Source organism: Bactrocera oleae, chromosome 6 (assembly GCF_042242935.1).
Source record: "Bactrocera oleae isolate idBacOlea1 chromosome 6, idBacOlea1, whole genome shotgun sequence".
Classification (NCBI taxonomy): Eukaryota; Metazoa; Arthropoda; class Insecta; order Diptera; family Tephritidae; genus Bactrocera; species Bactrocera oleae.
Genome location: NC_091540.1, coordinates 55218493 through 55245108, shown reverse-complemented (window position 1 = coordinate 55245108; position 26616 = coordinate 55218493). Strand labels below are relative to the sequence as shown.

General features: G+C 31.9%; 1 protein-coding gene across 1 annotated transcript in view; it reads right to left on the bottom strand.

Annotated features, from left to right (window-relative positions):
* dsb (debris buster) overlaps positions 1 to 16729 on the bottom strand; it is a 73419-nt gene extending 56690 nt beyond the window's left edge. The window contains exon 1 of the mRNA XM_036361769.2: positions 15903 to 16729. The gene's annotated coding sequence lies outside the window, so the exon portion shown is untranslated. The remainder of the gene's footprint in view (positions 1 to 15902) is intronic.
* Positions 16730 to 26616: the final 9887 nt, after the last annotated feature.

Here is a 26616-nt window from a genome sequence, read left to right as displayed (position 1 = left end):
AAAAATCTGGCAAAAATTTCAGCTACAAAGAAATGTTGCACAAAACCAGTAGTGGCACCAACAACAAAAGCAACGTGGCTACTGTAAAGCAAGCTGCATGCAGCAGACGCTGTTGCTGCTTCACTGATTCGCTGTCAATTACGGCAAGCGCGCGCAGCCTGCTCCACCGGTCGGCTCGGTCGCTCTGTATGTCTGTCTGTCCGCTGGTTGATTAAATAATTTCGCTTCAAAAGTAGTGCGAAGGTCACTTGGTATTTTTGCTTTCATTGTTATTGTTGTCGCTATTGCATTTTATTTTTTTTCACACTGCCTCGTTATTACCGTCGTTTTTGTTGCCATCTCTCCATTGTTCGTCGTCGTACGAACCTGTTGCACATCAAACTGATAAATATTTGCTTCTACTCGTTTTGTGTTTTTGTGTGTGTCTGTGTGTGTTGGTGCAAATGCATTGCTGCAATGATATTTACTGCCGTTTTTAAGAGCTTTAACATTCCCGCCTTTTACTTGAGTTTTATTGATTTTTTTATGTTTTTTTTTTTTTTGAATTTTTTGTTGGTTTTTGTTTGCACTTTTTCGGTGCAACAATTACTGTTTAATTTGATTTAATTTCGCACTAAGTAGAGCGCAGTCGCCAGCCGCTGTATCGTTATTACAGCTCGAAAAATCGCATTTTGCTTTAAGTAATTGCACGCGCTTAACTGAATAAATATTTTTTGAGGTTATGTGAAGTCCCTTCAACTTTTTTCAGCAGCATGACAATTGCCAGCAATCGAAAGTATGTTTTTGGTGTATATAGAGACATTATATTTACACCTGAAGGCACTTATCGAAAACACCTGCAATTATACGACAAACTGACAGAATTGAGTCATTGAAATTTAATTGTGTTCGAAAATTTAAGGGAATATTGAAACTTGTCATTAAAACATTTCGAAATATTTCTAGAAACCCAAAATTGTATAAATATATACAATATAAACATGTAGAGGTAAGGAGACTATGAAATTTCCATTACTCAACCAATATAGTAATGAGTAATATTTACAGATTATACAATATAAATATGCGGCGTCACAAAAACCTTTTCCAGCCACAGTTTATGGCAGCATTATTTGATTTTTTAAGGCTTTCTTTTTGAAAATTTCAAACACTTTGAAAACTGAAATTATATTGCAATAAAAATTGAACAACAAAAAAAACGTTAGCTGCGATTGCACCGAAGCTAGAATGCCCTTCCAAAATAAAAAGTTTCAATGCAAGAACTTAATTTTGATCGTTCAGCTTGTATATCAGCTACATATATGCTATAGTGATCTGAACAATTTGTTCGAAGATTGCATCCATACTTTGGACAATAATCCATGCCAAATTCGCTGAAGATCTCTTGTCAAATGAAACATTTTTCCAAATAAGAACTTTTTTCCGATCGTTCAGTTTGTATGGCAGCTATATGCTATAGTCGTCCAAGCACAACAATTTCTTCAGAGATTGCACCGATACCTTAGAATGTATTATTTGTCAAATTTCCTGAAGATGTCTCGCCAAATAACAGAGTGTAAGCTCGAATGCTGAGGAACTAGTTCACGTATATACAGACAGACGGAGGAACGAAAATGGCTAAATCAACTCAACTCTCACGCTAATCATTTGCATATATTTTTTATGAAGTATCCGACGTTTCATTTTGTGTGTTAGAAACTTCGTGGCAAACTTAATATACCCTTTTCAGGATATAATTACTGCCACCGGTATTACATTCTAACTGAAATTGTATGAACATCGTTATTTTTAATGTTTTACTAAGATTTTCGAATATTTTTACGAAATTTTTAATATTTTCACCTAACTACTTCTACTCTGTTGCTGTTTGCTTTATCGATTGTAAAAAGAAATAAGCTGGTAGAATTTAAAATGCATTGGTGCTTCGCCGCTTTTTTGGCTTCGTGCAAATTCTGGTTATTCAGCAAACTAAAAAGGCCAATGTGGGGACGCCGTTTGGATACGATTGTGGTACTAAACATCGAATAGAAGAAGGTCTTGACTGCTATACACGAAAAAAGACTACTTCGACGATTTCAAAGATTAGAAAGAGCGTTGGTAAAAGTACTTCTTATCGGCTGGGGATTACTTTGAAGGGATGAAATTGATTTATTTTGAAATATACTAAATGAAAAATTTACATTTTATGTTAACTTTTTTATTACAGTGGTATGTATGTATCTTTGAACATAGAAATATACGAAATATTTTTATTAAAACAAATGCTAAATAGTACTTTATCGATAACATAATAATAATAGAGATAGAGAAAAGAGTACAAGAAAAATACCAACTAATATACCTTATTGCCAGCTGATTTACGGAATATTTTAGAAAGAAGCATAAAATTAAAAATAATTATTTACTTTGACATAATTATAATTACAAAACTAATCTAGTTATAAAAATGTTCTTCAACATAATTAGTACTACAAACACAATATATAAATTTGTTGTCAAAAACTTTAACTTTTACGCATTTTTGAAATCTAACAATTTTTCTGCTTAAAAATTTGATATTTGCCTTTGGTTAGCACTCACTTAGGAATGTTTTCTTATAAATTGTAGAATAGAGAGGAGTTAATTAATTAACGAAAGTGCGTCTGTATTCAGTGACTCCCAGTAAGAAAAGTAGTAAATAAATAAACACCTGTTCGCAAAACAAGACGTCACTGTCAAGGCAGACACCAAGGGCCCGACATGAGTACGGCATTTTATTTTTACTTTACCTCTTATTTGTTTATTTCTTTATTAGATTTTCGCAACTCATCGAAATGGCGTGTGGTATTGGCTCAGCGAACTGTTATCTCCGTAAAATAAATTGCCCGAATAAACCCAAATATTAGCAGCAAATTGCGAACGCAGCGGGCAAATGGCACAATCGACAAACGGTGTCGGCGGTGTCAATAAACCGGCGTTAGTAATGCCAAAAATTCATCATTTGTGCGTTTGCAAAAACTCAAGACATTGCTTACACTTTGGTGTCTGTGAAGTGTAAGTGACTTCATACGGTATTTATGGGTAAGTCAAAGGCGCTCGTTGGCCTAAAGCCTGCGGCGACTTCGTTAATCAAAGAAACAAAACAACAACACAGTGATGCGAATTGTGCATCTGACTTGGTGTCAAAAAACTTGATGGAGTGCTTTAATCATTGAATCCGTATCTAATTTATGGATACAATTCATTACTTAAAATACTTGGTAAATAATTATTTGCCTAATTTCGTTGATTGATTTTGATGTTGAAGTACGCGCTTATGTTTTGTAACACTTTAAGCATTTTGGCATAATTTTCAATTAGCGTTTAAATTGGTTATTGGAGTAGTTATGAGTATAAGAAATAAGAAGCAATAAAGTTTTTTAGATATTTTATATAGCAATGTCTATCGGTAACTAATGAACGATATTTAAAATTTGCAAAAAGCATGTAGGCAGCAGATGTAGTGGCTGCCGGAAAACGGTTGTACATATACTGCATTCCATGCCACAAAGAATTTCCGAAAAACGAAAAATCTTTTGATTATTATATTTGCGTGCATACAAGTATATCACATCATCAGACTTAAAACTGCTCAACAATCAGACGAATGGTGCACCAAAAATAAATAATTTAAACTTACAAACATTTCAAGGAAAGTCGACGTGGAATACTACGCGGTTTTTTTGAATGTCTCCCTTAATCACGTCCTAGTAATCGACTGGATTTTTCGTAGGTATGAAAGTACACAGCTATTAAATCTCCATTTTATATTAAATCGAAGGCTTCCTTTTAGCTAAGTGAATAGAATTGTTGAATAGAAACATTGGAAGAACGGCCAACCGTAAGCGAACTAACACTTAAGCCAACATTAAGCTCATTGTGCTGCTTGTGCTTTCAAGTGAGACCAAGCACCGTTTAAGGACCTGCTTAAGTCTGAACTTGCGTAAGACGAATGCGCAATAGTAATATTCTAAAGTTCCATCATCCTTCAGTTTCTGAAGTGGAGCTCTCTAGGCTGACTACATGTAAGTGTCCTGGCTCTTATATTTTCGGAATAAATGTTCTAAGATTATGCCGTAGACGTTCTCAAAAATCTTAGACCATAATATTGGTATGAATTATGGCATCCATTTTTTTCACTTCAGAAAACATGCATCATGTGAAGCATTCTCACATGTCTCAGATATTTAAATTTATATATAGAATGTAGTTTCGTTCATTTTCCATGACATAGTCTAGATATTTGGAACGAAACCCGATTTTTATTTGGCCGAGTACGTTCAACTTGGCAGCATTCCTCAAAATTAATGGGGGAATCCCTACAAGAACCACAACAACAAAGTGAAAAATCATTATATTCGGTATACTCATGCGATTACTGTGCCGGTATGGCTCGTTTTCGTCATGTTTTGATATCATATTATGAGATATTCTCTCTATACGGCCGCTTAGTCAACAACTGAATTAAATCATCTCCTTTTTTTTTTTTTGAATTTTTGATTTATTTATTTATTTTATTTTTTTTTTTGTACGCAACGTTTACTTATCAGTTAGTTGCGTGGCGGGCGTGACTGTTTGTCACATCTAGATTTTGTATTGTAGCATTCAAAGAAAACATTGAAAGCGAATGCTGAAGTACGCCATTTGACATTGGACCTACACCTTAGCAGAGCACTCCACAAAAAAAACACATATAAACACTTAGATACATACACATATAAAAAGTAGAGTAGTATATGTGCGTCAGTAAAGGCGTGTTGGGTAACTAACATCATTTACCTTACGGCGCATCGCTGCATTCTTGAGCACACTGTCAGTGCCAGGGCTTTTGTGGGTTTTTACTATTTAACTAAAAGTACTTTGAGTAATTTCAACCAAGAATGCGCACAATAATCAAATATTCATATTTATAACAAAATGTTTGTATTAGCTATAGTGTGAGGAAGAGCGGAATTTAATGGAAAAATAGATTTATATAATTGTTATATTTCTTTATTTGTTAATATTATTCATTTAATGCGAATAAAAAGGCAGCCAACAAACCGAGCTTTCGATAACCTCTAAAAAGTAAGGCATACGCTACTTTAAACCAAAAATTTACTTTAAGTATACATACATGTATACTTATTTTTTATTATATATGGTATTGTATATACGAATCCATTAAAATATCGCTATATATTGTAAATATTACAAAAGAGTGAAACGTGGTGGCGCGGCGATGCAAGTAAGCCACAGCTAGTTACAATTTGTGGCATATTGTAGTTTTATCGCTGCTCAAGAAACTTTTTCAATCTATTGCCAATCATTCGATTGCAGCGATTTTAATTTGTTGTAGAGACTATGCTATAGCGTGGAAAACTTTAGAAAAATAAAAACAACAGCAACGAAAACGTATTAAACAAACTTGCCGCGTTACGCATCAGTGCGCCGATGCGACACGCAAACCGCGCTTTAGAAGACGCAGAGTTGCCAATTTACCTCCATTGCTATTGATTGTAGTTACATACTATATTTCTATATATGTGTGGGTGGCTAAGTATATAAGCATATCGATTTAAGAATGGAAATTAAGTACATATATAAGTGTATTGGTATGGATTTATATAGTACTTGAAGACTTTTGTAAATAAATCGAAGCCAAAACAAAGATAAATACAATTTTTTTTTCACGCACATGTATAAGTATAGCTACGGCAGATTAATGCAATAAATATTTGTAATGTTTTAGATGTTTTGCTTAATATGTCCAAAAAAGCTAGAATATTCTATTTTATAGCAAACAAGTTTCCAATTCTCAACAGTATTGAATTTTCATTGATATTTCAGGTGTCATTGGCCTGACAGACATTGCTTGCTAGTTTCATTGTGGCAATATGTTAAAGTAGTTTAGGTTGTCTTGAGGCGACAATTTAACTGAGCTTCAAAACCCACCCCGCGTTTCCGCCACAGCAAGTTAAAATTTTTCCATACAGTAACTTGATTTTAATTGGTCCGTTTGTATGGAAGCTATAGACTATAGTAATCCGGTCTTAATAATATTTTCAGGGAATATAGCGTTGCCTTGTACAATAATTTATGCCAAAATTCGTCAAGATATCTTGTCAACTAAAAATGTTTTTCATACATGAACTGGATTTTGATCAATCTGTTTATATGGCAGCAATATGCTACAGTGGTACGATCTGAATAATTTCTTAAGAGTTTGTATCGTTACCTTAAGCAATAACTGTAACCAAATTTTGTGTAAACAACACATCAAATAAAATATTTTTACCTACAAATACTTAATTTTGATCGTTCAGTTTATATGACAACTATATGTTATAGGGGTTCCATATCAGGAATTCCGATAAATGAGCAGTTTCTTGAGGAGAAAAAGCCTTGCGCAAAATTTCTGGACGATATCTCAAAAACTGAGAGACTAGTTCGCTTATATTGTACATATATAGGGTAGAAAAATAATATTCGGATATTCAAGTAATAGCAAGCATTCTTTCTAGTTTTTTTTTCCAAAAATTCTTCAAAAGATAAACAAAATCATATTTTCTTCTGTTTCATTTTATATTCATTAACTAAATAAACAAATACAATCGAAGAACTAAACCAAGTGGCTTGAGTTAAACGTTGAGCATGATAATTCAAATATACAGTTTTTGGACTATTTTTTGTTTTAAAGAGTTAGTCATACACATTTTTGAATATTTTTAAATATTTGAAAGTATTCAAGATTTTGTTTAACTTAGTTGTTTGTTGATGAAAAAAGAAAGATGAATTGAGAAGATTTTTTTAAATATATAAAGATGATTAGTACGCTTCGGAATGGTATAATTGACAAATTATATGTACTATTTTCAGTTTTTTATTCTGTAAAAACAAACATAATAATATCCCCTTTCACAAGCATTGAAATATTCAGCTAATCAGCTGCCTAATCGCCTAACATAATTTAATTGCATAACTTAATTGCCGAAAGTACTGCACTCACATTTCTAAATTTTACAAAAAGAGCATTTATGATTTTGATGTAATTTGAGTTTGCTAATATTTATCATATGTGCTTACGATTTCGCTTCAGAAAAAAGTATGAAGTTCGTTGCTTAAATCTTTTGTAGCTTATTGTACTCGAGCTACAATTGATGTACGCGCGTTTAACGCTTTGGTGACACAGCAGATTTTGAAGTTTAATGTTAACTGTGTTTATGCAATTTATTATGTATATGTCATTTTTCACACACACACACACACATACATTTATACTATGAAGCTTATTTAAATGAGGAAAATTTTCTGTTAGAATGATTTGTTACGCTTGAGAGCACAAATGTATGTATGCAAACAGACAGCCAAATGTAATGTGATCAGGATAGTTTATAGTATACATTTATGATATAAATATATATATATATATATATAGAAATGTTTATAAAGATATATATAATAAAGATTACAGCAACATCAAAAATAGATGATAACAACAACAACAAAAGCATTTGCATGTCCGGAAAGCTCATTTATTAAGCGCATATGCTCATTGAGAAGTTTCGAGTGAGACTTTAATAGAGAACAGGAAATTTAATATACATATACAACTCCATAAAAAACACACATACAAATAGACATATGTATGTATTTCTTTTTTATATATAGTTATGCATCTCTTTACCCCAAAGTTCAGCTCATATTGCTCAATAAAATATATGTATATTTCTTTACAGATTTTTATCTCATCTCAATATGCTTATAAAGAAGCTTGCGTGTATGTAAGAAGAGTTATATATAGTAAATATAAACACAAAACACCGAAAACTAGGCAACGTGCCTGACCTATACACTTAAGCCGCTGTTGCCTTGCCGTTGGGCACAGTTTTTGTTACAACCTATTACAAAGTTGTCAGTTGTAATATACACGCACAACTTCATTCGTTTTTATGTGTGTGTGTGTGTAACTAAGCCATTTTTTGCATTTTCCCCTCTTTATTATTATTGCTATATTTCGCTAGTTTGTTAAGCGATTGACAGTTGTGTTGTTGTCGCACTCATGTTCATACATGAATTATATTAATTTTCTTTTTGTTTTTGTTGTTTATGGCCATTTTTATTTTTATCGCTATATTTAACTCGTATCTTGTAACTTTTTTCCTCGTTTTTTGGCAAAAAATTTTGCATTTCTTAGCTTTGACATTGACTTACATTCGGCTAATTTGCATTACCTGATGCCAGACATATTTTTGGTCATTCGCTGCTTTCTACGCTACAAACATACACTCACACTCTCACGCTTCAGTTTCTTGTTCATTCATCCGGCAATAATTTAATTTATGTAGACATTTGCTGTCTTATTTTTGTTTCTGTTGCTGTGCGGAGATTTTTTACCTTTGCTATTTCGCGTTCGTGTTTTTGTCGTTTTTGCATTTAGTTTTTACATGCTTTCGAAGGCAGGCATCTTGCCTAAAACAGCTGTTGGGCAACAGAAGGGTAACAAGAAATATAAAAATCAAAAATTGATTGTTTTGTGAGGAAAGAAAAATACTATTTATAATTGACTTCTGTGCATGAGTGTTGCCTATTGTGTTGTATATTAAGAGTTCATGCTCATGCTAAGAGGTAAGTGATACAAAAAACAAATGTTTCAGGTTGATAGGAAACTACCTAAAATCGATGCTAATTTTCGATACTATAGTGCATAGAAGAGATATATTTTAATGAATTATTTCAGAAACTTTTTGGTGAGGCACTTCAATGTTCTCTAATTTCCAGCTTATCTCGCTAATTTAAATATAATATAATGAATGTAGTTCTTAATTAAGCATATTTAAGGAGAATAATCACAGGGATAGTCTACAATGACTTATTTCCAGAAGTCAAAAATCCATAATTACACTATTAATACATCTGTCAAGTTAGTGAGAGAAAGTTGTCAAAGATTTACTTTTTCTTGGCTTTATTCCATGCATCGTGGTAAGTTCTGCTTAAAACCTCGTATAGGGTACAGGTTACTACTTTTTCAATACTTCAGTGGCTTTATGTATCCAAAAGACAAATGTACATATAGTAATTACAGTTCTATAAACTTTTCTCTTCTCTCAGTCATCTTTGTGATTTGGCTATAACATGAGGTCTATGATGCTTCGCAACTAAAGTCGGCAGATAAGTATTATAGCAATTTTACTTACAACTTTAAAAACATGTGCGAGCTAATGTTATAAGCTAATATTATTTTGAGTTACTTCTCAAGTCTAGTAAATACAAAGTCAATATTTTATTAGAAATGTGAATAATAAATAATTAAAAAAATACTTGAGAAAGAACTTAAGAAAACGAAGCGCGTACAATTCGGTAAGTTTTTTTCGATATTCTTAATTTGTCACGTCGCCCTGTGATCTGAGAAAAATGAGTGCTCAGTATAAGACACGTTTCACACGCAGCCTTTCGAATGAAGCATGCTAAACGAACTTTTATAGACTCCTTACTGTTTTAGGGGTCTAAGAGAGTGACACTTATATTTGTATTTATAGCAAATGTGTGTGATAAGCTAATTAATAATAATTCATTTTGGAAAAAATAAATTCCTCTCCTACTACAGCGAGATATAAATAGGCCCATACTCCTAATTTTTCCAGCATTTTTTTTATTTGTACAAGGTAAAATTTAAAACCTGAAAACTGGGATATTTGAATTTTTCACATAAATTTGGAAGTCATGTGAAAATGTTGAAAGTTATAGAACTTTCATTACCTACAACTTTGTCATATAACAAATTTTTTTTTAAATTTAGTTTTGTGGGAAATTGAGATAAACCGTTTTGAGATGGCGTCAAAAAATTTGCATTTCACTGTGCTACATGTCCTTGAACCGCGCGAAAAGAATTTAAAAAATGTATATTATGTTAAAATTTATTCATTTGCATTAAATAAAATCATAAATTGAACATAACTTAACAACGTAAGCAGATACAAATGGGCTGAGAAGAAGGCAAAAAATCTTGTTTTTAGATCATACCGTTGTCTTAGCTATTAATACATGCCGAATTTCGTGAAAACATCTTAATTAAAATTAAACATTAAAACAAATTGACCAAAAACTTCTATATACAAGAACTTGATTCTGATTGTTAAGTTAGTTTGGTAGTAGCGACAAATTTTAAATACCTCAAAAGCCGTGCGAAAAAGGTCGCATATATACAGACAGACTGAACATTTATATGTACATTTTAAAGTGTATTCGACGTTTCCTTCTGTGTTATACAAACTTCGTGACAAACTTATTATACTCTGTTGAGGGTATAAATATGAGTATGTAGCACGTTGTGAGCTTTTATATTAATAAGTTTTTACTAAATATAAGTCACCACATTAATGCACTTAAGTTGCATAATGGCTGTCATGTCTGAGAGTTCAAGTGAATAAAATAATAATTTGGCTCTGCTATTTTGCCTCTCAATTTTGGTTTGACAAGCATTACATACATGCACACACACACATGTATGGTAAATGCACATCTCTTTTGCACTATATTTCTTTGTGATATTTGCTTTGTGTCTTTCAATTAGCCGTGACACTTCTCAATAGCCCCCAAAAGAAGAAAAAAATTTGCGCTGAACTCATATGTATTTTTGTAAGCTATTAAAACTGCAACAATTTCGGCTTTTGTCAAGCGAAAAGCTCTTAAACTCTGTGACACAGCCTCCACGCAGTCAAAAGCAACGAGGGCTTAAAGTAAAAGGGAGCAAACAATTTGCCAAAATCAAGTTAAAATACTTTATAAATACATACAAACACATAAGCAGCAAGCTCAAAAGTGTGCGTGTGTGTCAAGTCAAATGTCAAAATTGAAAGCGGTGTAAACAACGCCGATATTGTTATGTGAGATACAAACATATACATACATATGAGTATTGTCGGCAAAAACAAGCACATTGCCATCACTACACAACTGTTGCTAATCGCGTAAGCCACCAACAACAGCAAAAATAGCAATGTTTGTATATGAGTATAGTTGCAAATCGATTTAATTATGTAAATGCGAAGCAGCTCTAAGCGCAGCAACAACAAATGATCAAGTGACAGCGGGCGGCAGCGGTTTAATAGCAGCACCAACAGTAACACCACCAGCCAATAACTGCCAAAAATGTACATTATTTGTGTATGTATGTATATGTGGAACAGGCGAATAATGCAAAGTGAGTGTAGAAAAGATAAATATGAAACACTATTTAAATGAAAAATTATAAAAAAGTAAAAAAAAGACAAAAGGTGATTATATTGATGGACTATACAAATATGTGAAAAATATATATGCAAATACATGTACATGTAGATTCATGAAATAGGCCAAACTTGTATTGTAAAATTTACTGGTTGAGGGTATTGTGGTAGCCATGGCTATAATATAATATTTTTATACCAATAGGCTGTAAGCGGTAAAATTAAGCGAAAAGGCTCAACCAGTTGAGAAGAAATTTCCAAAATTACAAAAAAACATATAGGTATATATTCAGATTTGATCAGATCTGAAATAATAAATTGTTTAAAGACTGAGTTTTGTTTAATTAATTTCTGCAATATTTCTCATATATACGTATTTTATTCACGGCTACTTCCGTAGTTATATTTTAGCTTAAAATTTATTTTGATAAGATTTGTACCTGGTTCATCTGTCATTATTGCTGATTAGTTTATAATATTATCTTCTAAAAATATTCTATATGCTTCGCCATATTAACTCGCAATAGGGGTAAATATCAAGATATATTAGTATTTACTGAATAATAAAAAAATATCCGTTCGATTTTTCGAAAAAAATTAATGAAACACCTAGTGTTTATGCGGTCACACAAATGTGATTTTTTGTTTGTTTTTTTTTTTTAAACTACTATACAAAAGGTAAATATATGTTATAACATGTTTAATGAATATACACAATAATTTTCAAAGGATTTAGTTAAACGGTATTGCCGCCGCTGTTGCTGTTATTGCGCTCTTCACCGTGGCTCAAAACAAAAATGTATAAAAAAATTATTGATCTATCAGGTGTTGACTATAAAATAACTTTCGATTGTTATAAGATATCAAACTTAACAATATGGCAGGCTTTGAAAAAAATGACGAACTTTTCTCAAATATTAGATGAACCTGCCAAAATTATTTTTTCATACAATCGGAAAACTGGTAGGTAAAATAAGGCATTGTACAGAAAAAAAAGCAGAAAAAAATTTAAGCGATCAGTTGATTTGTCTTCGAGTTACAACTGCAATCAATTTGAAAAATGTAGTTTTGAGAAAAACACGTTTAAAGAGAAATTGATGGAGCTGATTAAGGTGAGCGGTTTCTCTTCATTTTAACTATTACTAGCATATTATGCTTAAAAAATGTTTATGTTGTTTTTATGTCAACTCAAAAGCGACAGTTTTTTTTTTAGACGCTTTATGGATGAATATTATATTTTAAAGAAAATTACCGTTTTTTTATATATATACTCGTAGTAAGAAAATTAAGTATTTGTAACATGAATAAATCCAAAAAAATTTACTTCACATTATAAAAAATTTCGTATACTACTTCTAATGAATATTTTTTTTCAGTAAAGATATCTATCAATTTAGATCTTATAATAAATATTGTATCTATATTTTATATAGAATTTATCTAATGTAAGTAAAAATTAAAAAATTTAAACAATGTGTCCCAAGTTAATTAAGTATTTAATTATACCAAGAAACTATTACGTAAAATTTTCAATATTTTTTGAACAGAGTTGGGACCAATCAAACAAATTAAAGCCTGAGCAAAAGATTTTAAATTGTATTGCTAACATAAGCAGTTAAGAAACTGCTTATTTAATATACTAACACATGTGATATATTTAGGAATGAATTAGTTAAGGATAAGAAACAGTAGAAAGGATTTTTGATTTATGTAAGGCAAGACCAATATTATTTAGACGTTACAATGACTGCTGAATCTGCTCTATTTAAAAAAAAAAACAGATATCGTCGTACTCAAAAGACCTCATTGACTGATATAATTAATACATAAACATCGAAAATTTATTTAAATTGTGTATGGAATAAATAGTATAAATAAAAAATACTATATAAAATTATTCACTTATTTTTAACAGATTTGTATAAAAAAAATCACAAAGTCACGATTGAACCTTTTTGTATCTGAATAAAATTCGGATAATACGTACATAGTTTTCCTTTTGAAATAAATTAGAATGTTAAAAATGAATCCTAAGCTCAGCGGCATATGCTAATTTCTAAACAATCATTATCACTTCAACTATTATTTACTTTTTCTAAATTTAAAGCTTTTTACTCATGCAAATAACCAATTAACAGTCATCACTTAATCTGTAGCAGTTGAAATAAATAACAACAAAAAGCTGGAAAGCAACAAAAAACATTTAGTCACAAAAAAACCAATTGAAGATGACGAGCAGCAGAAGAAGAGCTGGCAACTTAACGCAATTTTGCGAATTCGATGCAGCCAACGCGGCCAAATCAGCGCAGCAACTTGCGCTTACTCATTAGCAAGCTAATACAGACGCCAACGTCGACGCTAACTCAGCATAGTCATTTGTTAATTTTGCTACTGTTTTTGTTATTGTGGCTGGCAATGCGAATTGGAGAGTGTCTGCAATGAAATAAGAGTGGTCCACAGATGCAGCCGGCCACTCGGCTCTACCGTAATCAGGCGCTGCAGCGTCTGCAGGGCAGAGCCAATACGCGAAATGAACGCAGAAAACGACGATTAGCCGATTGACGATTAACTGTTGGTGTGCTGAACGCCATATGTGTCGCGATATTTGCCAAATGGCCAATATTTGTTGTTGCCTGTATTTACCCCACTTGTTGTTATTGTTGATGCTGCAGCCAACTATTGTGTGCTGTCGATAGTTTTGTTTCTTGCGCCTTTGTTTCTTTTTTTTTGTGGATTTTTTGTTGCTTTGCTTGTTATTACAAAAATTGCGAAATGCGCCTAATTTATGGTGATACTCGGCGGCGCTCGGCGACCGCCGTCGATCACACAAGCGCGCTGGTCAATTAATTGCTGGCTAGTTTGTGGTTGTGCATGTGTATGTGTGTGGTTGAGTTTGGTATTTTTAGTGTAAACTTCGTGGTTTCAATTGTTTTTCTCGGCTTTTGACTGCTGCTAATCATTTGCAGTTTATTGTTGTTGCTTCTGGGGAGGTATTTAGTGCAAATTTTTTAAATGATTTTTTTGTTGTTTAGTTTCGAAAATGTTCTAAGTTATTTAAATTAAAATGCCGATTTTCTAACATATGTTTTAAAAATTGATTAAATCTGTTTAATAATATATGCAAATTTATAAGGTGTTTCCGGTTTTGTTGAATTCTAAATCTCCTTTTTTCGGCAATTGGTTGCATACATAATTTTTTAAGTTATTTGCAATTTATGATCACTAAATCTCGTTGGGAGTTGGTTAACCTTTACTACTGCATATATTTCCTGTCTTTTTTTACTTGAGCTTTTTGTGAAATTTACTTAAGTAAATTATTAAACTTTTTTATTCCGTTATTGGTGTTGTGTGTGGTAGGTGATGAAGAAGAGAGCAAAATTAATAAATGAAATGGCTCCAAATTTGTTCAAAATACAATAAATTTATTTATTTTAGTTAATCTTTTTCTACAAGAAAAATAGTAAATGTAAACAAAATACAAATAATTTTATATGAAAAACAAATTCTACATGATTTCAATTTCTTTTCGCAAATTATTTTATTTCTTTCAACAAAAAAACTTATTTTCAGTTTGCCTATTTTTATATTTTGTAAGTCAAATTTAGTGTTTTCAAACTCTCCTAAATGTTTTTTTTAAGTCAAGTTCAGTGTTTTGCTTTTTATTTATGTTTAATTCGAGACTTATATCAGCTTTTCTAAATCGCCTTTTTTAAATTTAAATGCGTGTAGACCGCAGTTTATTAATAGTAAATGGTTTGTTATTTTAATAAAATAAAAAAAAAACTTTACTAACAAAAAAAAAATTTTTTTTAACATGAATTTTTATTCAAAATTTAAAACAAATATATTTTTCTATACATTGACAAAAGTAAAAACGATTAAATTTTTATTTTATTTTATAAATTAAATTAAATTACAATATTTTTAGAGTGTTTATTTTAAACTGCGATTTTTTCCAAAAACAAAACTTTTATAATTTTGACGCAAACGCAAAACACTGCACTAATAAATATTAAAAAAACTAAACTTAAAAAAAAACTTGACTACTTTAAACCTTTACCCATTATATACGCACTTTGAATTTTAGTTAAAAAATATATATTTATTTATAATACTGAACAATAATTTTTTTAAGCAGTAGCTATTTTTGTTATTGAAAAACAATATTTGAAAACATTTTTTTAAACATGGCTAGATAAAAACTCAATAACAAATTTTTTTTCAGTAATTTTGTTGTTTTTATTAAATTTTGAAATTCGACATATATTTTTGAAAAATTTTCAAAATCGAGAAAAATTTCGCTCAAAAATATGAGAAATTATTCTCCTATGAAAATTTAGAAACAAAAATATTTTTCATCGTTATCGTACTGGTAAATCTATATATTTTTTTTTTAATTAAAAAAATTTAAATTTCTTAAAAGAACTTTGATTTCCCTTTGTTACTATTTATTTTTTCTAAGACTGGCATATGAAAATACACTTTAATACAATAATAAAATTATTTATTTAAACAAAAAACATTTTTATAATGTGTATCTGCTTATCAAGACCAAAGTATCCATAAAGATCCAACAGCTTCCTATTAAAGAAATTTTCCAAATACTTCGAAGGCAATTTCTTAATTTAATTAAAAAATAAATAGAAACACATAATCAATAAAATTTGTTGAGCTTACATGTAAGTTTCTGTGAAAAAATGCGCAGCTCAGCTCAATACACTTTCCGCACGAATGCGCCCAATCGCCAAGCGTTCTCCTTTGAAAGGTTTTATGTTTTATACAATTTGTATTACATACACACTGAATTCATAGTAAACACTCTTTAAAAAGAAAAAATTATATAAATCTTTAAACGCGTTGAGAATTGCAGATTTATTGAAATATAATACTCTTAAACTTTTCTCCAACAAAAATCACATAAATTTCAATTGCACAAAAACTATTAAACACACACAAATAAAACTATTGACAAACTGTTATTAAATATATCCTGCGAGCGAGCAACTGACAGCGGAACGTTATTCTTTACTTTTTATAAACAATTTTTTGTTTTATGTTTTTTGTCAAAGTTCGACGAACACATGTGACTATGACACAAGCGCGTATCCTTTGTACTATTCGGTCGTTACATAGACTTAAACACTACAATTTTTTAATAAAACACTATTTTATATTATTTCTCATGTTTTCGTTATATCACTTAATATTTATAAATATTTTTATATATTTTTGAAACTTTTAAGGCAGAATTAAAATGCTTTTATTTTTTCACTTGCTTTTTGCTTAACTTTATTTGTTAGATTTACTTGTATTTTTCATTCATGTTAATGTTATATTTATCCGTAGTATACGCAGTGATCTCTTAGGCAACCAACCGATCTCTGCGACTGTGCGTGCTCATCAAGCTGGACGCGCGCGCGAGCGTGTCTCGTTTTGAAGTTATCACGACGAAATGAAAAGCTCGCTTGAATGGACCGCGCCAGTTGTCAGTTGGTTTTGTTGAAGTTTTCGAAACCCCAACTACGGCAATAGCAGCGTTACTCGAAGCAATGCTTACTACTCCGCATGCATATGTACTGTCGTTTGCTGCAGCAGTAGCAGCGGCAGCGCGGTTCAAAGCTTTGACATCACAGCGTGCCGACTAAGTAAGTTGCGCAGCGGCGGCGCAGAATTTAGCCTAGTCGGGCTCCCAAGTGACTTGTGTCGTTGCATTTTCACCACGAACTTACAGTTAGTTAGCCAAGTTAAAGACGAAGTGGTGAGCGTACGACATCGGCACGTGCGATCGCTTGTAAGTGAGTTGTATTGTGTGATAGCGATCGTGTTTGCGATCGAGAGCGCCTGGCTGGTAGACGAGGGTGTTATTTGCGCTGTAGTTTGAGCTTGTTTGTATACAACTCCGTAAGCCGGGCTTAAGGTACACAACAGGGTATATGAATAAGCATACAATATCGTTATTGTGATCGTAAGTGAACGAAAAGTGACTCGATCCTCGCTGTTTAGAGGTGTAAAGGTATGCATACATATGTTTCTTTATTATTTCTTACGCTTACCTTCTACAGTTATTTTTAAATACAGCTTTGTGGTTACAGTGAATCTCTCGTATTCTCGAAAAATACATTCATCGATGTCAATATTTTTAGCCGTGTAATATTTACTCAAATCTAAAACTTAAGGAACTCACTCTAAGCGGGTCGTTTGAAGTTCACGTCAGAGCTTAACTGTTATCACTTTTAGGAACTCCTAGCAGATGTGGTGAATTCTCCGTTTTAGTGAGCGGAGAGCGCATACTTCCATGCAATATTTTTCATATCTCATTTGCAGCCTTTCAAAACGGCTGTTTGTCGTTGCTGCTGTAGAGGGGATTTCCGCTTGTCTCTGAATCATTCTATGTTTATTTATCTTCAAAAGATTTACTCAGAGCTATGATTTTTGTTTGTTAAATTGTTGTTTGTGTAAAATAAATATAGATGGAGCTATATATATATATATTTTGATTAGGGTGTGTAAAATAAAATTCAACTTAAAATGATTTTTTTCATCGAGTGATAAAATGCAAAAGAAAAACACAAATTTGCCTTAAAATAGTCAAACTTCAAACGTTAATATCTTTTAAATGGTTAGGTTTACGAAATGATCGTAAGAAAGCATTTTGTAGAGCATTCAACTTCTACAAAATCTATGAAACGAGATATTTTTTCAAGTAATTGGAAGAGAGATATGAATTTTTCTATCTGTTGATAAAAAAAAAAGAAAACTAATTGTAAGGCCTTCCCGTTCGAATTAAGAGCTCAAACTTAAAGAAACTTTCTTAGCGGCGTCTATGAACAAATTTTAAGTGAAACAAATTAGATTTTTTTTGACCCACCCTAATATATACATGTATTCACTACTACTTTTACCGTCTACTCACGTCGTCATGAAGCTGTTCTTGTTTATTTGGCTATGTACATAAAAATAGGTGTCTAAATGACATGTTTGTTATGGAAATATTTCTCAAAAGCCTACGCACATGCCGTGTTGCAACATTTAAATGCGCAAAATTCTTGGAAAAGTTAAGGACACATACGAAGTGTTCACAATACTTGCGAATTTCACGTAATTAATAAAAGTTAAGCTTTCACATTATACATCGAAATCTATGCAGCGCGCAAAGATTTGATGAACCTGTGATCTGTTCTTCCCCCGAAGTTGATAAAAATCTAAAATATGGGCTTGCCAAAAATGTGCAATTTTTGTGTAAAAACTTAAAAGTAACCCAAAACGGATGACTGTCAAAACTCATTTCAGGTGAGGCAGAATTCTTTATACCGAGAGTATGAAGGCGTTTTATGAAGACAGTGATTTTTGGTATAAAATATAGTTTCTGAGAAAACAGTTTTTATATTCCAACGTTTATAGACTAATACACTTTTACGTAAGCAAAACTCCTTAAGTCAACAATTCCGCGTCAAATTTTTCGCGAGTCGTAGCCAATCTCTTTTTCTTCTTGTCATAAAATTTACCTTGCGAAGGAACAGCGAAGACGCATAGTAGATACTCAATGAAATTTGTTTTATTTTTTTGAATGAAAAAATAGCTTTTTTTTCGACTTTATCTCCACCTAGTGCTGCGACGTTTCGATACCGCTTGGATCGTGTGAAATATCGAAGTCTTAAAAATACTTGTTTTCCACTTGACTTTCTCATTTAGTGAAACATTTGCAGCGAGCCACTTTTTGAGAGTTTGAAAGAGAAAATAGTTGCAGGTGCACTAGTTCATAGCGTAACTCCGTCAATTTGTCGGTCGTGGCACATTGACTACATTCCATTTATGATTAGTATTCTAAGGCAAGGATAGAAATTTTTGCTTGTGAAGCGATCTCTCGGGTAGAATAAAAAATTTTCTAACTTGCTATCTAGACATATATTTTTTTGATAATACCAATTTATTCTATTGGTGCCATTTGTTTGTTCGATTTGCCAGTTTTCAACGTTTTCAGATATAAAACAACCATAATCGTAAATACTATATTAGGTATTATTATTTTTCAGCGGAGTGTTTAGTTTTAGACAAAAAGGCCGTTCAACAGAAAGGTCGTTAAAATAGCTAGGAGAGATTTTTTTCACTAAATATAACCAATACAGTTACATTGGAAATAGTTTAAAAGCCGACTTGTAGATAATGGTGACCGCGCCTCCTTTTCTGGATCTTCTCCAAGATTACTGAGTGAATCCATCTATTTGTCGGTCTACGTTGATACGATGTGATCTAAAATACAAAATAAACATCGGAGAGCGTCAAAAGTATATATAGAAATGATCAGCGTGACGAGTTGAGTCGATTTAGCCATGTGCATTTGTCTGCATATACCTAAACTACAAGGTGCGTTCCAACGTAAACAGGACTTTAAAAAAAAAAAACAGAACAAATGGTTTTATCGGAAAAATCAATTAATTTTATTCAAAATAGTCTCTTTTTGCTTTAATACAGCTTTTTGCACGGTCCAAAAGCACGTCGAACGAGTGTTTTAGCTCGTTGCCCGGTATGGCCGCCAGTATGCCGGTACAAGCCTTTTGAATGGCCTCCACGTCTGCATAACGCTTTCCTTTCATCGGCAAATGCATTTTGCCGAAAAGGTACGGTGCCATATTAGGTGAATACGGGGAGTAGTTGATTGTTAAAATGTTATTTTTGGCCAAATCGGCCACAAGCGTCGATCGAACCCATGGAATCATAAAAACAAATCAGCATTGTCTTCACTTTTGACTTCTCCAGGCGCGATTTTTGGGTTTCATGTTCATCGTCATTTATGTCCTCACGACCACTTTGAAAACGTTGAAACCACTCGTGCACTCTGCTACGGGATAGGCAATCATCGCCAGAAACTTGTTTCATCAATTGAAACGTCTCGATAAAAGTTTAACCAATTTTAAAACAGTATTTAATGTTGGCTCTTTGTTCGAAGCTCATTTTCGCACCGATGACACAAACATACTGACACTTAAAACGCAATAACTTCACTTCCAATTGATGTCCTGAAATTGTTACTGGAAGTCGATAAAGGATAGCAGATTCTAACGCACTAGTCGACATATAGATGGCGCCACTAGAGTTTACTTTGTTACTTTTGTACTGTTTACTTTGGAACGCACCTTGTAGTCCCTCATTTTTTGAGATATCGATCTGAAATTCTCCCCAAAAAGCTGTTCATTTGTTGGAATCGCCAATATCTAACCATTATAGTATAAAGCTGCCGTACAAACTAAACGATCATTATGATGTCCTTGTATGGAAAACTTTTTTATTTTACAATATATCTTCACGAAAATTGGCGTAGGTTACTATCCAAGGCGACGCTTTGAACTACGAACAAATTATTTAGATTGTATCACTATAGCATGGAGCTGCTATACAAACTGACTGATCGAAATTAAGGTAAATGTCTTTTTATACATTTTTATAATATGAGATAAAAGCCACCTGCCATAATAAGCTTCGGTGCAGCTGAAAATAAGGTTTTTTCTTGTTTTATAATTTTAAATATTCATATATTTAAAAACGAAGATTACAGAGCACATAAAATTGCAATATTACAAATAATATCAATACGGAACTAAATTCATTTTAATTACATATTCTTCAAGATATAAATTTTTTTTAAGGTAGAATAAGAAGCAGATCAGAATTGTGCGATTTATTCCATTTTAAATTATGACTAGAAATATTTAAATCAGTTGGGACGAGGAAACTGACGTTCTTACTTATTTTTAATTGGACTTAACTTTGTTGGCGAAACTTTTTTTTAACTATCTTCCTCATTAAAAATCATCCTCAGTCCTATCGTGCGCCATCACTCAGTTTTCGCGTTGAGTTAATGAGCCTCGGGAAATATATATGAATACAGAATGCAACAGCGTTGATTTTGACAAGTAGACACGACACTGACGCGAAGTTTACTTAAAAACACTAGTATATGAAAGAATTTGTAGGAAATACCGTTTAATAAGTAAACTGTAAATTACATTAATTACATCAGCTTCTTTGTTCGTAATATATTATTAAAAAATATATAAATTATATTCTAACCAAAAATGTCAAAAAAAAAAGAAAAATTAATACAATTATTTTCATTCAGTAAATATTTGTTTAACGTAGTTTGTTAATTTTTTTAAATAACTACTTCTTTATTATAAATATATTCAAAATAATATGAACATAACAATTTTCTTTATTTTAACTTAAACTTTCATAATTCATTTTATGGAAAAAATTATTAAAAGTGTTCCATTCCAAATCCATTCTATTAATGGAAAAATGTCATATGTACACCCACAATTATTAACAAATAAGTAAACAAATTGCGATGGAGTCATCACTTGTTTTCTTTCTCCGGTATTTACTATATATAAGTAATCACAAAATTCAACCGGCTCGTGCTTCACATTAAAAAGAAACTATAAAAATATTAAATATAAAAATTTATTTATGAAGCATATAAAAAAGTTGTGTATTACAAAAGTCACGTGTGAGCAATCTAGTAGAATTCAATTTAAGCGCTTAATTAGTCGATGGAAAATGACCCAGCAATGATAATTGATTATGAATTAAACATTTATTAGCAAAACTCTCAATTAAAACAAAAGGAAATTATTTTGCGGAATTCTTTTGATGCATTTTACGGTATTCTTTAGTACTTACAATTATTTTGTTTACTTATTTTTTGCATTAGCAAAATCGTTACACTTGCACCACACGTGTTTTCCACCAAACAAAAACCCCTTAGGACATAATGGGCTTATTTACGGAATTGTAAAGCCGTAAGACTTCTTTTGGTGAGAAACTCCACTTTTTCGCCAATGGCTCCTCTATAGCGGCACAAGGTAACCGATGTCTTGTTTGCTTTCTTTTTCATGTTAAGCTTCCAAAAAAGCACCCTATCTAAGATGAGCTCTAAACACTTCACCTTACCCGCAAGTTGAATGAGAACGTATCCTATCTGCTGCAGTGGTACCTCCGGATTTTTATATCTTGTAGTGAATAAACCAGCTCTGAACAATTTCTTCGGAAATTGCATTATTGTCATAGACAATAACCCATGTCAAATTTTGTGGAGAAATGAAAAAGTTTTCTATTTGATTCTGATCGTTCAGTTTGTATGGCAGCTATATGCTATTGTGTTTCGATATCGGCAATTCCACCAATTGAGCAGCTTCTTGGAGAGAAAAGAAAACAAAAAAATTTCAGATCGAGATCTCAAAAACTGAGGGACTAGTTCGGGCATATACAGACCAACGTACGGACGAACAGATGAAAGATAGACAGATGAACATAACAAAATCGACTCAGCTCATCATATTTCCTTCTGGGTGTTTCAAACTTCATGAGTAACTTATGGTAATACAAATAGATGCTATTAAATGCGATCTTCGGACTTTTCGATAGCGGTTGCGTGGTATGATTCGTCTTTTGCTTCAAAGTTGGTCTGAGTATTGGATATTATCTCTTCAATGTCGGTTACTTTTTTCCTAGCGAGATTCTCTTTAGGTTTGGAGAAGAAGAAAAACTCTTTGAACGTCTGATACTACACAGTACTACGGTAATGTCCAACACTTGTCAAATCAAAGACAACTAAATTCAAAAGATGAAAAACTCACGCTTGTCTACTGTTGCCTTTACATTTTTGGTCTCCTCTACGTATATATTTATGAAGAGGTTTTTTGTAGGAAGCTTGGACCAGATATCATCGGTAAAGGGCATATAATAGTATATATGTACGTCAGTGAAAAAATCACGGTATAAACTCATATAAATATATGACTAAAAAGCTAAAAAGAGTTTATCTGACCATTAAGGACTATGTAGCAGATTATTACATTATGCAAATTACTAAGCGAGCAGAAATTCCTTCATTTTTTCTCCTTTTTTAATTATACTCAACTCATATTGCTAAGAATAATATTAAAACAACTTTTTCTTGGTAAAAAATTTCATTATTTAATGACGCTTTCATAGCCTTTACGTATTGCACACTCACTTAACATAACATAACGTAACTGGTTACTCTAAATATTGACAATTATACTTGAAAAATTGATTGAGGTGATTGAAATGATTGTAAATAGAGAAATGACTAAATCTATAAATGATCGGCAATTACACTGAACTTGAACTTGTGCGATTCCACATCATAACGCATACTCACGCTTATGTACATATATATAATGTGAGTGTGCTCATGTGCGCAGATTGAATCTATTTTTGTGTAAAACTTCACTGTGGAATTTAAATTTTCATGCTTATTGATGCTTATTTTTGTCAACATAAGGATTGAACGGTAATACGCACACACATACAATACACACATAGATGAGGCGTTGTTTGCGTACATTTAGATACTATGCAAACAAATCAAATATCGATTACAAATCTAATATGTAATCAAATAAATTAAGTCGAAAGCGATAAACAAACACATTAGCACACATACACATACAAACATAATTACATACTGTGATTATAGGTGTTCATGCACAAAAATGTTGACTGCGGTTAATGAAAATGTTTTGAAAAAACAGCGGAACGAGGAACCAGCAATGAATGGCCGACGACCGAGAGCCAAGTACTCCAGTGGTTACACTTGATTCGAGGTGAAGCAGTTAGAATTGTCAACTGTGAGTATAAAAACTTGTATGTATGTATGTAAGTATGAAAGTAGATAGATTTCGAAAATGTTTACATATTTTCACAGATATCTAGATTAAAATGTAGAGCGATTTTTTTGGCAATTCAAAAAAAAATTTGAGGCTATGCCAAATCAAAGTAATTCAATGTGTGTCTCAGTTAATAATAACATATAAAATCCTTAGGTATTTCCTCATTCCAATATCTGAACTACTTTCGGCTCTGGGTCTTCAAGTTTCGTTTGTATCTGTTAAGCGATTTGCCTCGATCGATTAAGAGATTTCATTCGATTGTAGTATGAACCGCAATTTTGTGTGATGGATCCTTTATCCACCAACACTTCTGTCAGATGAGTTTAAGGTCAAAAATATCAAAATATTATTTCAAATAATATGATTGGTTAATTGGTTAGAACTTTTGGGTATTGTTTGAGCATGCGTCAAAGATGGACACCAGCAAAGAAAAAATACGTCATACATATTGAACAGTTATTCTTTGCCTAACCATCATGTAAGGCTATTTTAATTGCTCAGAAGCTAAACACTGCACAAAAACCATTTGGAACCATTAAATGGTAATGGCAATGCTGGTAATGGTAAGGCTGGATATAAATAGAAACTCGATGTATGGTTGCCGCCTGAGTTAAAACCTAATAGACCGAATTTCACCTGCGAATCGCGGTTGAACTACAACAAAATTAATCTATTTTTGAAGCGGATGGTTACTGCTGATGAAAAGTGGGTCACTAATTGTATTAATCATGACAACGTCGTTAACAACACAATCAACACATCAGGAGTGACTCGAGTAGTGATCTCCGAAAGCTTGATTGGGATGCTTTTATCCATCATCCTTATAGACCGAATGTGGCACCAAGTGACTACTACGTATTCTCGTCTATGGCGATAGATCTTTCTGCTTAAAAATCGCCCTAAGAAAAACTTCTGAACATCGCCTGTCCCAGTTTCTATTAGAGTGGCATTTTGAAATTACATTCAAAGTTGATAAAATTTTTATTATAACGACCAGTGAAGTTTTTCATATATTTAATAAGAGAGGATATTGAAAAAAGACGTCTTTAATCTGAGACTTCTATGCATGCTCGACAGATCGGAGAGTATGGACTAACTTCATGATGTAATCTGAAGAAGTAACTTCTAAAGCACCCGTGTTCAGTTATAAGTTGAGTTAGGTGGTTATATAGGTTCCCATATTGCCTGTCTATCTACAAAAAGATGTGCTTATATATTTATCGAGTATCTCAAGCGCAAGTGCATACATTCAATGTTTTGTTATTTACTTCTTAATTTAGTTGTATTCAGTCAAATTTTGTTATTCTGGGAAATTCAATCAGCAGAACACGTGAACTTATATAAATGAGGTACGTTTACATATATTGTAAATCCGTTGAAAACATTAATTATTATTTTTAAAAATAAATCATAATCCATTTTCTTAGTCAATTGATGTCCATAAGACGCTTATAACTTTAAAAGTGAATATAATATATAAAAATATAAAATACAGCTCATCTATATGATTACCTCATATTTATTAATAGGTAAATTACAAAAAAAGGAAACGGTACACCTTCTTCTATCCTCTCTAACGTTATGTAAAAATACTTACCAGTACTAAAGCGTGCACCGCAAACCGCTAAATGAACTTAGACTTGCTGCCTCCATGTAAAAAGTATTTATATTTAACTGTTTCATTCGATTTGCTCATCATTTTTACAACTTTGCAAAATAAATGTCTACCTAATGAGTTTATAAAAATTAGTAGTAAATATTTGAGTAAACATTTCATTAATAAATATTAAGCATGAACTCATTGATGTATGCAATAAAGAATTTACTAGGCTGCCTAATTTATTTGCATATTTATTTTTGGATTCTCGAAACATTTTGTACAAAATATGATAGATATGAAGATATCTTTTTTTTTCGTGGTCTTGACACGAATTGCATTCATTCCGTTTGGCAGTCCGTGCTATTTTATATCTTGATAAAATTTATTACACATGTCTTGACTTAGGGCTTAGACTAGGTTTAGGTTTTAATGAATACAAAATAACATTTAAAGGTGCTTCTTAGAGTTTGATTTCTTCATCCGCAAGAATGATCATGTACTTCTTTGCAAAATGACTGCAAGTTTTTATTCCTTTGCCGCAGCATTTAACATTTCTAAGCACCATTGTCACCATATATTTGAGAATTAGTGTTCAAAATTTATTAAATTATTAAATTTCCCAACGAGACGTTGTGAAGTTTAACATTTTTGAGAGGATTTTGATGATTTCTGCCTTAACAGCAATATTTTGGTGAAGTGTGACCTTAGCATTTTGCTAGTATTTTTCAATAAAAACCTCATTAATATTTACTAACCTTAATAATAACTACTAACTTTCTCACAACATTTGAGTTTTTCCGCATAATGACCCATTGCAGTGACCACTTTCTTTGAAAACTTCAACTAAAGATATTAATATAGGTAAATCAACTCTAAAATACTATTTGTAGCAACAATAACATAATAATTATAAAAAATATAAAAGTAGAAAAACTGAGCGACTTATCAAATGTGAGCTTAATAAATTTCTTAAATTCGATCTAAAATTGAGCTCATTTGGCTATTAATTGACAAGTAAACATATTAATTAGTGATTAGTTATAATGAAATGCACAAATTATAGAGAGAATTATCACGATATTGCTAATGTAGTAGT